This window comes from Triturus cristatus, chromosome 3_2 (assembly GCF_964204655.1).
Source record: "Triturus cristatus chromosome 3_2, aTriCri1.1, whole genome shotgun sequence".
In the NCBI taxonomy this organism is placed as follows: Eukaryota; Metazoa; Chordata; class Amphibia; order Caudata; family Salamandridae; genus Triturus; species Triturus cristatus.
Genome location: NC_140584.1, coordinates 587118456 through 587125197, shown reverse-complemented (window position 1 = coordinate 587125197; position 6742 = coordinate 587118456).

Genomic DNA, 6742 nt, shown 5'->3' with positions numbered 1-6742 from the left:
CACCTGGCCGCCCTAGTGCCGCTGAGGGTGTAATGAGAGTGCCTCCCTGACCCTGGGGGACAGCTGAGTCTACCCCCAGAACCTCAACTCCCACTACTGAATACTTACCCTAGAATCGATAACACTATGTTCCCCCATGGGATAACATTGACTGTTGTTCTTGGAAAAGTTTCTAAGTGTGGAGTTTGAAAACCTAAAGAAATACTTTAAAATTGTACTATTTAACAAAAATTATTTTACTTACCTGTTTACAGGAAAGGTACCAGTGTAGTATCCAGGTATTCTACACTGAGTAAGAAAGGTAATCTAAAATGTAACTTTCCTGGTATTTAACTGAAAAGCCCATTCAAGTCTATGTACTGTATTTATAAAGCATTGCATTTCTCTGCACAATACTGGAAGTCAAAACAAAGTACGTATACCATTACAATCCATACTGTATTTCAACTGTATATTTACTGCAAAATACTTATCACTTATCTGTGCCAGGCTTGCTTGGTTCTAGGAAATAAAATCACTAAAGAATATTTTCACACAAAAACAATTGGTTTGAAGTTCAGTCTTTGAGTGTGTGAATTCATTTGCTGACTGAGTGGGTACAACAAATGCTTAACACTGTCCTCTGATACTGCCTTACTGCTCGACCACACTACCACAAATAGAGAGTGGGGTGCTATCTAACTTTACCTCTGCCTACCTTTGGGGTTCCACTGGACTCTGTGAATACTATACCTCTCTTTGGTATAGTATATACAGACAAACAGTGAGGAACTGTTGGTCTAATGGAACAACACTTGTAAGGAACAAAACTACCAAACCCCAAATACAGAAAGAAAGCTTTACTGCTTCGGATTATACCTATGATAGGACGTTCAGCGGAGATCACAAAAAGTTGTCAGGATTTCCATCAACTGCCAAGAGAGGCCAGTGTCATCATCTGGTCATCCTTCAATCTTAGCCACTATTCCTCAAATCCTTTAGGGAAATTGTGTAGCAGTAAGATTGCAACTAAGCAAAGAAAGTCTAGTCACAGAAGGAGAGAAGCAAAAGGTGGCTGGTCAATGTGATCTTGAAAGATAGTACGTTATCTCTTGCTTGATGGAAATGATGTTAGTGCAGTGCAGGACAGTGAGATTTAAAAAGGAGTTGGAAAAGAGAGAAACAGCCTTTAATCACCATCTCTGTACCAATCCTATTAAAAACATGCTAAAGCAACTTTGAACAAATAGGTTGCTTCACAGTGGGTCAACTAGTTTCAGCCTAGATGGAACTGTGTCCGGCTTTCTTCAGATACAGACCTCAGATACAGACCTCACCTCACCTGGTCACTAACTCAGGGATGGGAGACCCCGCTCTATCCATCGGTGCCTCGGGCTCCCCTGTGTTTGTGGGAGCCCGAGGCACCGACGGATAGAGCGGGGTCTCCCATCCCTGAGTTAGTGACCAGGTGAGGTGAGGTCTGTATCTAGAAAGGTGCAGGAGTGAAGATCACCCTGCCCTCTCTGAGATCTCATCACCCAAGGTTGTACATTTGAGAATTTTGTTTTAAACCACAAGTTCACTGTTGCAGTAGATCAATTTGATATATAGGTCCTGAAGAAAGCCGGACACAGTTCCATCTAGGCTGAAACTAGTAATGGGCTTTCATAACTACTGAAATATATTTTGAAATGTTTGTACAGTTGACGTATTAGCTATTTAAATGGTGTGTGTTAGGAAAAACCCTACAGGCCTTCATTTCACACAATTTGTACAGCAGGTCATTCAGTTCACTTTACAAAATCCTGGAACTCTTCAGTCAGAGAAAGTAAAGTAATTGTTAGAAGACATAAGTGATAGAGGCAAGGCGCTTGAAATATGTACAAATAGCTTCAAATTCATGATTTGGAGCATCTGATACCTAGGGCTTGTTTCTGCAGTTGATTGTGCAACAGTGTTGTTCTTTTTTTCTCTTTGTAGGCCTCCATCTTTGTTAAACTGCTATTCTTCTATGCATTATAGTCAGGTCTGATGGGTCTACCCATGATGGGGTTTTTATTTTATTTTAAACTTTATTTTAAATGTGCTCACAGCACTTTCTAAAAGTATATTTATTTCTATTTATAATTGTTTTTATGTCTATTTGTGATCTTTTTATTGTGTTCATACTTTTATGATCTAAAGTGATCGAAATAAAGTTTTTGATGATGATGTCAGGAAAAACCCGACTCTCTACAGCCTTTCATTTCACACTGTTTGTACAGTATGTCATAGTTTACTTTACAAAATCCTGGAACTCTGCAGTCGGAGAAAGAAAAGTAATTGTAAGAAGACATAAACTGGCTTCTGAACTCTATCTCTGAACACAGAGCAAATGCGACAAGATAAAAACAAGATTTAATGGCATCTTTATTGCTCCTTCACTTTGAGTGAACAGAACACTTGTTATTTGTCAACTCAGTGGACGAGTAGGCTGTAAATATAGATCGCCCTGATAAAATCTTGACTTGCCATAGTCATTATGCCGGGTAGGCATAGGAGCAAACACAATGGCATGTGAACGAGTATCCCTTGGCACAAGAGTGGAGGATCTGTCAAGAGCATGTAATATATATCCTGGGGTAGCTCGTAGGCTCAATGCTGGGTTAGCACAATGGACGGTGAGAAAATAATGGGGAGCTGGTTCCTCCTGAGCACTTACTGCCTCAAACCTCAAAGTAAGACGTCTTCTTATCTACTCGAAATGGCCAACCACAGTGGTGGCATGTAGATTGTTCTTTGGTCATATGCCTCTACAAGAGACATTCACATATGTTCCTTGAGAAGGAACTTCTCAATTTTCTTTTAACTTTTTGAATCAGACCTTTGTTTAGGACTTAACCTACATTTAATTTCCGCTCCCAGGAGGCATCAAACCTCTTGGGAGGTTGTGTGAGGGGAGGGTGTCTGCATAGTCATGGTTGTCAGCTTCCCTTAGGCCCACAATGTCATGCTGCCAATGTGATGACATTATTATCAGGCGTTGCTAGAGCACCACATTTCATAGGGAATAGTTCCATGTTACAGCATCCTTTCTGGTTTGGGTGGCATATAGTGAGGACTGATATATCATAACACACCCACTACCCGTAGTTAAAGCTGCATCTCTGCAGTAATGTGTTGTCAAATTGAATAAAGTGGAGTGCCTTGGTTGGCACAAAAGATTGCCAATAGACAATAGATACACTGTTAAGGTTAAAGTTTGGAGGTAAAATGTCCAGGGTAATTGCCAATCCTTCTGCACTCAAAAGCTGTTGGGAAGACCAGTAGAGGGGTCTTAGAAGTGTCATGTTAATATTTCACCATGTATTAAAGGCACTGCTGTGCAACAAAAAGTTTAGAGCCAAGTTGAATGTCCACTACCACTTTCCTAGGTAACTACATATATCAGGTACATTCTAGTGTACTATGAGTAGGGTTTCTGTTTTTCAGTTAAAACTTATTAAAACCAAGTAAACACCACCAAAGGGAACATTTCCTTTTCAGAAGAAACCAGAAAACATCAGATTTTGCTTCACTTTTACTGCTTTAGTGTCTTCTGTATTTAAAATAGTATTAGTGCAGCCTCTACCCCATAGCAATTATCTGCTCCCACTATGATCCCCTTGGACTATAGTAAGCCACTTAATATGCCCCTTCGACAATCTGCAAAGTCCCTGCAGCATACTTCCATTCCTGTTTAACAGTATTGCTCGACTCATATGACTTCAGCTCACTGTGGACTGCATGCTGCTGTGTAGTGTTTAAAAGGTTTGCAGGGGAATTCTGAGCAGGATATCAATAAGTGCAAGCAGAGCTACATCCCCTGTCATTCGTTGACAGTGGGATTAAGATTTACTTTCTGACAGCCGAAGTATCAGGTTTGTGGCAACAAACATCATCAGGCATAAAGCTGCCTCTAGAAGCCATTTCCTGCAGCCAATACTCCTCGTGTTTGTTTTATTTGGTGATGGTCTGAAAGGCATGCTTTTAGGAACCGTATATCCCTGTAGAGATGGGGCCCAAAAGAGACCAATGGTCTGGTTTTGCTGAAACTGAGTAGACTTCATTGCATATATTAACACAGAACATCTATGTATTAGTGTGTTATCTATAGATAGTACAGCTCAGAATTGTTAAGAGGCAGACCTAGCTCTTTATTTCTAAACAGACAACAGTTTGAGGGAAAATGTGCATGGAGCAGTTCCAGGCCTGCATACTGAAGTAAAACATGTTCATGATACAGCCCAGATCACCAAGTTCAATTTTCATTTCTACTGCCTCCATGTAAAAATGAAGCTTGGAACCCATGGTGCTGAAAGCAATGTCTAACACTCGACAAAAGCACCTGTACAAAATACAGCAATGTATTTAATGTAGTCGTAGAACTGTGCTAGTTTATTACACCAAAATGGAAATTGCACTTGAGCAGTGAATGTTGGAAGGAACACAATTTCGCAATACTTTCAGATAAACAAAAGCCTATGTGTGTGGTAAAAGTAAATTCTTAGAGATCTCTGTTCTGATTTTCAAATAAACACAAAATCCCATACTCATAGCCAAAAAAAACCACCTTCATTCGTGGTGTTAACTGCACACGCAAATTTCTCAAAGCAATTTGCAGGTCATCAAGTTTCTTTATTCCTCGGCTGCTTCTTTATACAGAAGAAGAGTTTGCTATAACTGTTGTATTTCTACCTGTTCCACGCAATTCCAGTGTGTCATGCACACATACACACTCGCTCTAAAAATACATCCCTTCTTCTGCACCTACAGAGGCACCGGCAACACTTCTAAATGATGAAGCAAGTCTCTGTTGTACTCCGTTTGTATTGGAGTAAGAAGAGTTCCAGGTCACACAGATAATCAGTTTCTGGTCACCTTATGAATGAGCGCATCTGCACAAACCCAGTACTTGTGACTCCTGCTCCACTCTGATCACCAGGGAAATGTTCACATCCATCCACGCCAGGCACGCCGGTGTCTACTCTACAAAGGGGCCCTAGGTGGGGAAACTTAAAGTGGGTATGTATATGCAGAGGCTGTGCTCCACAGAGCTACCCCAGCTGTAGAAATCAGTGGTGAAAAGACACAACCAAGCCAGTGGCCCAAATCTAAAGACGCAGTCACTCCTCTCTGATGGCCAAGGGTTGTGCCATATCACCCTGTAAGTAAAGCGATGCTGTAAAGATGGGTCTCACGTAAGAATGACAGCGAAAGAATTCCACTCAACAGACGCCTTGATTCACAGTCCTTAGACCACACAGTTCAGCATGGTCCCAGTACTAGCTCCATTTCCACAATTTCCAGATCCCTCAGCAAGAATATGCTAGAGCCCGACTGCCGCCAACCCTGCAGCGACAACCCGGGAACAACCCACTGGGCTGGCTGAGTGAGTGGTACACAATCATTGTGTGGTTCCCCAGCAAACTCCCGCTTGTTGGCACTGTTGAAATAGGGTCCCCAGAGCAGGAGGTCACATGTTTGAGGTGAAAGATGTTTATTTCCAAGAAGATTATAGCACCAGAATCAGCGCGGGACCACAGCGCTCACAGGTAGGACCACAAGTGTCATCACCAACTCCTGCCCACAACGTCCTATCACAACATTATAGGCCCCATTACTTCACTCATTTCATTATACACTTACCCACACACACGAGACACCCAACACCCACATGTCTCACATCACCACAGTAGAAAGCTGAAATGTATCTCCTGTACCCTCTGGCCACAGTTTAATCCTTAGCCTGACCTCATTCCTTCATCTTACCCTAACACAATTCTCATTCTAATGTATACCCTGTCCACGGCTCTTACTCTAATTTTAACCATAACACTTTGTCAATTTACCATGTCACATACCTTAGTTACCTAATACTTACCCTGAACACCAAGACTCATTTAGCACAAGTAACAGTTTTTTTAGTTTTATTTTCTGTAGTGAAATATTAAAAAATATGTGTTAAGGAAACGCACATTTGCGATTTTTGTTTGGCACAGCTTTTTGGAAGAGAATTAGTAGTAAACTGCATTTATGACTCCAAAGTTTTGTCTGCCACAACTTGTTTCCCATTACATTTGTACTACAGACCAAAGTGTCACTGATGACCTCACAATCGCCCCGAGACAATCATCAATGTCCTGGAACACTGACAAGCTTTTAGAACGTGTCTCTTTAATCTGCCACGCCAGAGCAGCAGCACAACCTGGCCGGGCGGCCGCCTCCTGTAGGAACTTCGCCCTGAACTCTTGTCACCATGGGGTGAAAATATCTGTCAGCTGCCTGCGGTCCAATATGCCATAACCTCGTTTTTGCGGCAGGGCCCAGCACTTTTTGAAACCCCACCTCCGTTTTGCTTGAGTTGTTGTCTACAAGATTACTAGTGATTTATGTTTCGAGGCAGTTCCTAGCTTTCGGTTGCCATTGAGTTGCCCCTTTTATTTCTTAATTTGGAACTTCCTGTAACTTTCCTGGATCGAAGGTAAATCCATTGTTATTCTCAGAACCCAAAATGCCATGAGCATTTCTGAACTACTTTCTTTTCTGTGGCTTTTTCATGTCGGCAGGCTGATTTTCGGACAGTTTAGTACTTTCTGTGCATTTGCTGTTGTGCTCTCACATTCCCAAAATCGTCAACTTCGACCCCAAAGCAAGTCTTTTGCTAAAAACCTTACCTCTCCGGTTTCTCTCCCGGTTACTACGCCACGCAGTCGGTCGCCTCACACCCGTTCTTCTTACCCAG